Source organism: Sciurus vulgaris (genome assembly GCF_902686455.1).
Source record: "Sciurus vulgaris genome assembly, chromosome: 1".
Classification (NCBI taxonomy): Eukaryota; Metazoa; Chordata; class Mammalia; order Rodentia; family Sciuridae; genus Sciurus; species Sciurus vulgaris.
Genome location: NC_136461.1, coordinates 118,228,763 through 118,239,264, shown reverse-complemented (window position 1 = coordinate 118,239,264; position 10,502 = coordinate 118,228,763). Strand labels below are relative to the sequence as shown.

General features: G+C 38.7%; 1 long non-coding RNA gene across 1 annotated transcript; it reads left to right on the top strand.

The window, feature by feature from the left end:
• The first annotated feature begins 6,605 nt into the window (after positions 1–6,605).
• Positions 6,606–9,534, top strand: LOC306643334. Its single transcript, XR_013758904.1, has 3 exons — positions 6,606–6,631; positions 7,487–7,730; positions 9,417–9,534. It is a non-coding gene; the product is annotated as an uncharacterized lncRNA (long non-coding RNA).
• The last annotated feature ends 968 nt before the right edge of the window (positions 9,535–10,502 follow it).

Sequence of the window (10,502 nt, the reverse complement as noted above, 5' to 3'; positions counted from 1 at the left end):
TCTCACCTCTGTAGGTGGCCACAATGAGGGATCCAAGCCTGACTTCCTCCTGCCAAGAACAGGAAAGGAGAGCAAAGTCCTTAGGGGCAGGCTTTTCTTTCTAACTCTGCTTTATAAAAAGTGCTGTGATTTAACCCATGTACTTCCTTCTCTTGTTTGCTAATATCTTTGTATAAGGTCAAGTTTGTGCCCCGCTTGTTGTATTTAATACTCCTTTAACACATACTAACCCATTCAAACTTACAACCCTTTGAGGTAATCACTGTTATCCCATTTTACAAATAAAGAGACTGAAGCATAGAGACTTAAAAGACTTCCCTGAAGTCATACAACTAGTAAATCACCCAAAAATCTGTCTCCAGAACCCAAACACTCAGTGCAGTTCTAGGGAGCCTAATAATCAGCCAGAAGTAGAGAGCCCTTTCTGGAGAATATTATACACTCCAGTATGTAGATAACAAAACAGTAATAGTAATTTCTAACATCTTTACATGTTGAGCAGTTCTTATGTTCCAGATACAGTTCTAAAGGCATTAAATAAATTTATCTATAATGTATTGGAATTAGTATACACCACTTCCACCCACAGTTTATTGGACACACAAATCATGTGATTCTCTATTATCTGGGAGCTGGAAATGTTGAGCATATGGCTATTCCATGAGCAGTAAATGCCTCTGCCATATAGTACTAGCCAATGAATAATCAAGAGAAATAAAACATCATAAAAATTATTAATGCTTTAAAGTTAAAACATACCTGCATAAAAACCAGGAGCCATGGCATAGAAAAATCAAGAGCTGAGGTAGACTAAAATCATAAGAATGCAGATTTGAATAACATGATTAACAAACTTGACCTAAAGAAAAAAACTTTAAGAGAAAATCATTATTAAGGATAAGTGGATATGGGGAGAAGGGTACTGGGGATTGAACCCAAGGGCATTTAACCACTAAACCACATCTCCAGGTCTTTTTTGTATTTTGCTTAGAGACAGGGTCTTGCTGAGTTGTTTAAGGCCTCGATAAGTTGTTGAGGCTGGCTTCGAATTCATGACCTCCTCCTGTCTCAGCCTCCCAACAACTGGGATTACAGGCTTGCATGCTCCCAACTGGATTATTTCTTTTTTTTTTTTTATTGTTTGTATTTAGTTATAAGTGATAGCAGAATGGATTAATTTTGATACATTGTACACAAATGGACTACAACTTTTCATTTCTCTTGTTTGTAGAGTCACACCATTTGTGTAATCATACATATACATAGGGTAATGATGTTTGTTTTATTGAATTCATCCCATTTACTGATTCTTGCTTTTGTTTCTTGTGCTTTAGGAGTCAGTCTAGTTAAGGAAGTCTGGTCCTAAGCTGACATGATGAAGATTTGGGCCTACCTTTTCTTCTATTTGGTGCAGGGTCTCTGGTCTAACTTCTAGGTCCTTGATCCATTTTGAGTTTAGTTTTATACAGGGTGAGAGATAGAAGTTTAATTTCATTTTGCTGCAAGGCCAACGGATTTTTGAAAAGTCTAGTTCCCCAATGAATCCCTACAAAGACTGATCAAGAATTAAAAAAAAAAAGATGAGAATGAGAAAGCACAGTTATTAAAATTAGGAATGAAAAAGGGGATATCACTACAGATCTCAGAACTATTAAAAACAACATGAAGACATTATAAGTAATGTCAATATGTTTTGAAATGTAATTGAACAAATTTCTGGAAATATGCAAATAGCACAAAAAGAAAGTATCTGAATAAACCTATTTGGATTTCAAAGTCAAATCTGTAATTAAACATACACATGCACAAGCACACACACACACATACACACCACAAACATACACTAGTGAAAATTCAGGTCCAATTAGCTTTACCACTAAAATCTCCCAACAAAAACTGTTTAGGACAATAGAGAAAAAAGGAACTTGTTTTATGAAACCAATATAATTTTTATACTAAAATTTGTCAAGAAAGAAAAAGTATTGGGTCCATCTTTCTCATGAACACAAATACTAAATTATAAGTCAAATCCAGTAATTCATAAAAAAAAAAAAAAACTCATCATGGCCAAGTTGAATGCATAATTGATTTTACATTGGTAATCATCAATGTAATTGACCATACAAGCGATAAAAAAAATCATTTCAATAAATGCCATATAGGTATTTACTAATACTCAACATCCATCATGAAGGAGAAAAAGAAAAACTGTTAGCAAACTAAAAATAGAAACTCACTAAATCTAATGAAGAGTATCTACCAAAACACCTATAGAAAATATACTATTTAATGGTGAAACATTAAGAACTTTCCCTGTGAGACTGAAAGGATACCTGATTATCACTTCATTCAGCATCATGTTGAAGATTCTAGTAGTGTAAAAATTCAGAGAAAAAAGTGACTAGAACATAATCTACAAAAATATCTTCATGGCCTTGGAGTAGACAAAATCAGAAGGGATTGTAAAAATTTCTAACCATAAAGAAAAAGATTGACGAATTGGAATCCGTCAAAGTTTAGAATGATCATTAATCAGAAGGCCCTATCGATGAGCAAAAAGGAAAGCCCAGGCTGGGGAAAGACATTTGCAATATTCAACAAAGGATCTATATCCAGAGTTTAAAAGAACTGTGAAACAAGATGAGAAAGACCAAACATAGGAAAGTGGGTAGATATTTGAGCAGATATTTTACATAAAGAAAAGTTATCTAAGTCACAAATTAGAAAACTGCTGAATCTCATAATTCACCAGGGACATGAAATTGAAATCTCATTAAGGTAATTCCAGCAAAATTGCTAAAATTTACAAGCTAACAATACCTATATTAGCCAGGACTAGAGCAATGGGAACTCTTGTGTTGCTTGGTAGAATGTGAAGTGGCACAATCACTTTGGAAAATAACTTGGCAGTACTTTCTAAACTGGATATTGTATATGCGTAACTAACGAGGTAGTAATTCCACTCCCAGGGAGGCACCCAGTAGAAATCCATGCACATGCACTGAGACCTATATAAGAATATTTACACTGTACTATTTGTTTTAGCTCGGAATGTAGGGAGAGACTTTGTTCCCTTTGAGGTTCTTCTAGTAAACTGAGATGATTCATCTCTGTTTACCCATGTATGTTTTTCTTGGGGCACAGTAGGTCTAATGTTACATAATATGCCAAAGGCGATGTGCATTAGTAGATACAAAGTTAAATGTTCCCTTAGGTGGACCAAAGTATGAGTCCTGAGAGAAAAGGTGGGAAAAAATATTTCAGAAAAAGAAACTGCCATTCCTCGTGGCAGCTAATGTCTTAGGGACTTTGTCAACCAGCACGGAAACCTGACTTTTAAAAAAATCACAAAAGCAATTCATACACATGATGATTTGTAAAACAGGACAGAAAAACACAATGAAGTGGCTCCTTCTCACCTATAATGCCTTGAATGTAACCATTTTTGAGTGCTTTCCAGGAAAAAAAAAAAAGTATGTACTTGTTTGTATACACATAGATTCTATTTTTTTCATCTATACCAAAGGAATAATATTACAAATGCCAATCAGCACCTCACTTTTTTTCCCCTTCCATTAATCAGGGTGGTCTTGTCTTAGCATGTGTAGTTTTGCCTCATTATTTTTTGTGGGGCAGGGGTATCCGGATTTGAACTCAGGGGCCAATCATTGAGCCACATCCCCAGCCCTATTTTGTATTTTATTTAGAGACAGAGTCTCACTGAGTTGCTTAGCACCTCACTTTTGCTGAGGCTGGCTTTGAGCTTTTGTTCTCCTACCTCAGCCTCCCAAGCCACTGGGATTACAGACACGTGCTACTGTGCCCAGCTAGGTTTGCCTCATTCTTAATGGTTTGTCATTGTTTAGAGGGATTGGAATATTCTTAAACAGCCCCATGCTTCCAGTGTGTAGGTAATAATGAACACTAGTACAATAAACATTTTTAGAACTATCTTCACATACTTTCCTTAAGGTAATTTCCCAACAACAGAAATATGGGGTCAATGGGCATGTGGTTTTTTTAAAGAACCCTAACCCTTGTTTTCTCACTTTAATCAGAGGGCAGGAAACTCTGATTCGTAGTTAAATGTAGGTACTCCCACTTCCTAGTTTCTGAATTGCTAATGCATGTTGCTCTTTTAGAAAAAGTATTTTTCTCAGATGTGTTACTTAGGTTGATGTGAACAGTGTACTGACTGTAAGATCAAGATCAAAACTGTTATGAGAAAACTTGTCTTTGAGTCTCAGCTCTTGGTGGTTCCAGTCTTCATGCTGCTGTGGATGACTCTACAGGTCCTGGTGAGTAGATGACTCAACATGAGCCTGGGTTGGGGTCTGGGAAGCTCCTCTCCTCCACCAGGACCTGATCCGTTCTTGGGGCCCAGCCCCTGCTCTGACAGTCTTTCCCACATAAGGAGACTGTATGTTAATGCTTTACTGTACAGGCCAGGGTTTCCTCTAGTGAATTCAAAGAAAGTGGTCAGATGGAAAATCTTTCAATCTTACAGAGAAGGAATTCATAGCAATCAGACAATTAAAGGTTTCACTTACATTTTCCTTAACAAAACTTTCATGAAACCTTAGAAAAATGTGGTTTGCCTGCTTATTCTTAGTGTTAATTCTGAGAACAGCCTGCTCTCTTTATGGAAAGGAGATGCATTTGTTACTTGTATGACAAAGCCAGATCCTCGTCCTGGGCATTAAAGGGCAAGTCACCACAATGATTGACAGATTGAGATCACAGTAGGAGACAGGGGTAGGTACAGTGGGCAAGGCAAAATTTAAAGCACATGACATTCTCTTGGTGCCTGTGGCTGTGCTTAATTCTCTATGAAGTCATAGCTACAAAGTGGCTAGATTTTTGCCAAGGTTTAAAAATTAGAATTTAATGTTTATTAATAATTTGTTTGGCAAAAATTAGTTATTATCTGTGGATAGCACTATACCAGATGCTGGGAAATGATGAGAGGATAGGGGAGATACCATTTCTGTGCTCAGGAAGTTCAGCTATAGAAGAGCATCTAGCAAAACCAGTGTGCAATAAACAGCTATGGAACAAGATCCCAGTGAAATAATTGGTGGAGGCAAAACTTGCAATGGATGGTGTGGTCAGATAATAAACTACACAAGAAATACTGGTAAAGACTTCACAAACTCAGAGGGAAAGCAGGAATGGGAGGGGGAAGTGGGAGGAACAGAGTGGATGTGATGTAGGAAAAGAGGGCCCCTACAGATAGAAGGTGGCATGAGATGCTGGAATGTTCCAGAGATAGAAGCACCTCCTGGTGTGGCATAACACAGAGGGATAGGATAGGAGAATGGCCAGGAGCATTCACTTTGGGGGGTCAAATAGGATCTGGTTTCAAAAACTCTGAACTGCCACCTACTAGATATTAAGCTTTCTGGTCTGTAAAATGGTTATAATCATGAATAATCAAGATAAATGTCCCTTATTGGATAAACAATCTGGAGAAAATTAACCATTATCACTCTCACCCTGCCTTCTAGATGCTGCACATCTCTCCCATGGAAGGACGCCCTCTGTCAGAGTGCTCCACCTAGGTGTCCAATTCTAAGCTTGTCACGCTCCTCCTTGAAACCTTTCCATGGCTCCTGGGGGCTTTTGTAATAAAAATGGACCTCCCTCCTCAGGCCCTGCATTCCCTCTTTTAATCTTATTTTTCCTGTCTTGCCTTGCCTTCCAGAACCGCCCAACTCCTGGACACCAGTGTCACACTTCTTCAGTCCTGTGCCCTCCCTGTTTTGATCACTCTTCCCATCATCTCTTGCTGCACAAACACTACCCCTCGCCTGGCGGGTCCTTATTTTTTCATTCATAGTTTCTCGAGCATCACCTCCTTCAGGACCGTTCCCTGGTTACTCACCCTCTTCAAGACACACATACACACTCTACACACTGGGCTGGGTAGCCTTCTGTCCTCCAGGTCCCTCAAGTGTAATTCTGTTATTGTATTTAGACCCTTTATTATATTCCTGGGCATCTTATTTCTGTTTCTCCCACTGGTTAACTTTTTACTAGCAGATATCATTTTTTAAATTTGTTCTTATTACTTATACAGGACAGTAGAATGTATTTTGACATATTAGACATATATGGAGTATAACTGCTCATTCTTCTGGTTGTACATGATGTCAAATTACATTGGTTGTGTAACCATATGTGCACACAGGACAGTAAATGTCTGATTCAGTCTATTGTCTTTCCTCTTCCCATCCTCCTGCCGTCCCTTCATTCCCCCTTGTCAAATCCAAAGTACTTCTATTCTTCCCTCCCTCCCCACTTATTGTGAGTTAGCATCCACATAATCAGAAAGAATATTGGCCTCTGGTTTGGGAGGATTGACTTATTTCATTAGCATGATAGTCTCAGATACCAGTTTTTAAATTTATGTTAGAATATATCAAGACATATGTTGTAGTACTTTGAAAGGTAACAGTATTTTTAAAATAATTTTTTAATGAAAGAAGTGATAAAGGAATGGGAAAATGTATTATCTTTGAAAAACTGAAGAATCCATGCTCCGTGCTAACCTCTGGCTCTTTATTTATTTATTTATTTATTTATTTATTTATTTATTTATTTATTTCAGCTCCTGTCAGTGAACAACTTGGTGAGTTGAAAAAAAAAATTTTAAAAAGAACCCTACATTTCCTCTCCCAATTCCAAATCAGCCGCTTCAGCTGCACCCTAGATCCCTTCAGGATTCCAATAGAGAATTTATCCATTTCTTGTTCTGCCATAATTAGCTATGAAGGAGGGGTTTCTGGACATTTGAATTATCATTTATAAAATGAAGCTTTTAGGCAAGTCTCAAGCTTTTCTCGGTACCAAAATCCCTTGATTAACTTGCCTATTCTTTTAGGGAGAGTGCAAAGTTGTGATTTTAACAATGCCTATATAAGCTATGTCTATAATCAGATAGGGAATGGAATTAGCTTAAGTTTGAACATAAAAATTAAGAAAACTGAAATTATCTAGATAAACTCATTCAGTTCAAAGGGCAGTGACTCCAAGTAGCATATCCAGAGGATGTAATTGTCGCATAACAGCTAAAGGCTATGGATGACACAAACACTACAATTTCTTCAAAATGGATTAATGTCTCTAAGCCTGTGGGGTTTTGTGTGTGTGTGAGAGAGAAAGAGCATGTGTACACGTGCTTAGGAGCATGATAAGATGTCAGGGGTGAGAGTAATTTTCTCTATGACCCACTTCCATGACAGATAACTAACCATAGACATCACAGCAAATCCTCCTGAATTCATGTTGCTCATCGCTACTCGCTCTTCCCCTGGTAGGTGAGTGCTGCTGGTTGACATGCAGCTTTGAGTGATCATTGACCCTCTCAGGGAGCCTCTTAGGCGCTGTCCAAAGTTAGGTCCTCCCATCTATTCCACAAGAACCTCTGCTGCTGTGACTGTAGGCACTGCCACCTCAGACTCATTTTCTCTCTCCTTCTCCTCAGTAACTCCATCCAAATCCATGATTTCCCTTCAGTTTCCATGGACTGTTTTCTTCCAAGGCGAAAGGCATGGATCTGACCTGCAAAGGATTTAGTTCCCACTCACCACAGACAACAAAATGGTACCTTGGGAGAGAAGAATTAAAAAACAGAGCAAGCCCTTAAACGTCCATCAAATCTGGAGACTACAAATGCCAGGCTGATGACTTGCCTGAAAGCAACACTGTGCACTTGGACTTCTCTAAAGGTGAGACAGAAGTAAAAGAAATAAAAACCGTAGAAAATTATTTCAGATCATTTTCTCTCAAGCTGCCAATACCATTCACTTTGGTCAACTCAGGAATGCACAATTTTGTTCCACTTTATAGTTAAACAAGAAGGGAGTTAACAGACTCTGTGTACAGGGAACAGAATTAACTTCTTAAGTTTGACCATAAAAATTAAGAAAATTGAAATTATCCAGAAAAAAGTTATCAGCCCTATGGGCAGTGACTCCAGTAGTGTATCCAGAAGAATATCATTGTCACATTATAGCTAAAGGTTATGGATGACCCAAATACTACCATTTCTTCAGAGTGAATAAATTTCTCTACAACCCAGGGAGTGTAGAGAGATGATTTGTAGTTTTCATGTTTCTTGCTGGGAGTTGTTTGTTTATTTTGAGTACTGGAGAATGGAATCCACAGGTGCTCTACTACTGAGCCATATTTCCATCCCTTTTTAGTTTTAATTTTGAGACAGTGTCTTGCTAATTGCTCAGGCTGGGCCTGGAACTTGTACTCCGCCTGTCTCAGTACCCTGATTCACTGAGATTATAGACATGCACCAGCCACCATGCCTGGCTAACCCTGTGTTTTCCAAAGTTTGATCTCACCCAGAAAACCCTGGGAAGGTTTTTAATCATACAGTTACTCAGGCCCTGTCTTATATTTAACTGGAATCAAAATGCATAGGTGTACAGGGCACAGAGGCACATGCCTACAGTCTCAGTTACAGGGAAGAATGAGGCAGGAAGACCGTAAGTTCAAGGCCAGCCTGAGAAACTTAGCAAGACGCTGCCTCAAAATAAACTTTAAAAGGGCTGAGGATGTAGCTCAGTGATAGAGTGCTTGCCTAGCATGTATAAGGGTCTGGGTATTGCAAAATGAATAACCTATGGAGGGCAGTCCAAGAATTAGTATGTTTTATAAGCTGCTCAGGTGAAAAAAAATTGGGAATGAAGTTTATTTGAACAGTTCCTGTACATAAAGTTGTATAGTTTTAAGCCACATTACTTATGGCATAAGGGTAATCTTGGCATAAGGATTTGTCACACTTATAGCTACAGATGGAGAGAGAGAGAATTTCCTGTTTGTCCCAAAACCCACCTGTTATGAAGTTTAAGTAGTATCACCCTTGTTACAATGCCCTTTAATTTAGTGAACAGGAAACAGCATAGTAACATAACAATTCCTCTCTTAAACATTTACCTACTAAAATGATCATAAATATATATCTTCCCAAATGGAAGACCCTAAATGATCAAGAAAAGAAGACTCATTAATGAATTACATTGCTGCCACAGAAGGAAACTGTCGCCATTGCAAATCAAGTTCAGTAATGATATTACTGAGAAAAATATTTATAAGCATAGTAAGTGAAAGGCAAAGTTTATCAAATAATAAAAATTATTCCAATTCCATAAAAAGAAAAATACACAGAGACTCTCACTTACCTGAACATGGAAAAAAAAAAAACTGGAAGCATCTATGGGCAGTAAGATGATGGATTGCTTTTACTTATATTTCTACTTTCCAACTTTTCTCAAAATTGCATGAATTCATTTTAAAATCAGAAAAAAGTGACAATTATTTTAAGAATCCTTGGAATAATAATGAAAGGAAAGAGGGAACAATGGGATGAACCAAATAACCTGGTCTTGTTTGTCCTACAGCCTCACTGATCCTACAGGGCCCACTTGATGTGTTTGAAGGAGAGTCCGTGCGTCTAAGGTGTCGGGCAAGGGCAAAAACCAGAACTGAATACTTTGGTATTTTACAAGAATAATGAAGGCCCTAATATTACCTAATAATAGCCCTGAATTGCATATTAATGGTGCAAATCTGGAGCACAATGGTGAATATCACTGTGCTGGATATAAGGAAACATGTTGTGAAGCTTCTTCCAATACAGTCAGAATCCAGTCCAAGGTAAGGCTTTCATTGTTTTGCAAGAGGGTTAGTGAAAAGGAGGGTTCCTGAGGTTGCAGAAGTAGATTAGGAAGAAGAGGGTGGACTGCGATGCCATTGAGAGAAAGCACAACTGTGCTTTGTGCTGATGGATGTTAGAACTCAAAAGTGGCTTCCCTTTCTCATTTGAATTAACGTGGTGCCACAAAACTGCTAGCTGGTGCTGCAGAGGAACTGCTTTTCTCCAGTGCAGTTCCAAACTGCCCTGGGGGTTCCTCTGATCCTCCTTTGCAGTGCTGTTTCCACGTCCTGTGCTGAGAACCAGCTCCAATAAGCCCACTGAGGGAAGCCCATTGACCCTGACCTGTGAGACCCAGGTCCCTCCGCAGAGGTCACATGTCCAGCTCCAGTTCCGCTTCTTAAGAAACAGTCAGACTCTGGGGTCAGGCTGGAGCAGCTCCCCAGGGCTCCAGATTCCTGCCATGTGGAGAGAAGACTCAGGGTTCTATTCATGCCAGGCAAAGACATTGACTTTGGATGTTTTGAAAGAGAGTCAGAAGTCCTCCATTTCTGTGCAGAGTGAGTATCAGTGGGTTCTGGAATTTTCAGGGGATGAGACTGGAAGAGTTGTGTAGAATTGCACATCAGTTCGGGTGCTGGTCCATGTGGAAAATGCCTCTTCCCCTTGTGAGAATGAAAGCTGAGACCTCAACTCTGGACATCTTAGCAGAACTTAGAGCAAAAAAAAAAAAGAGAAACAAGGTGCATTTTTCTTTCAATGTGTTTAGGTACAACTCTCTTTCTCTTAAAGCTGTCTTCCCTGATGTCCTTTATTTCCTGCTAGTCTATAG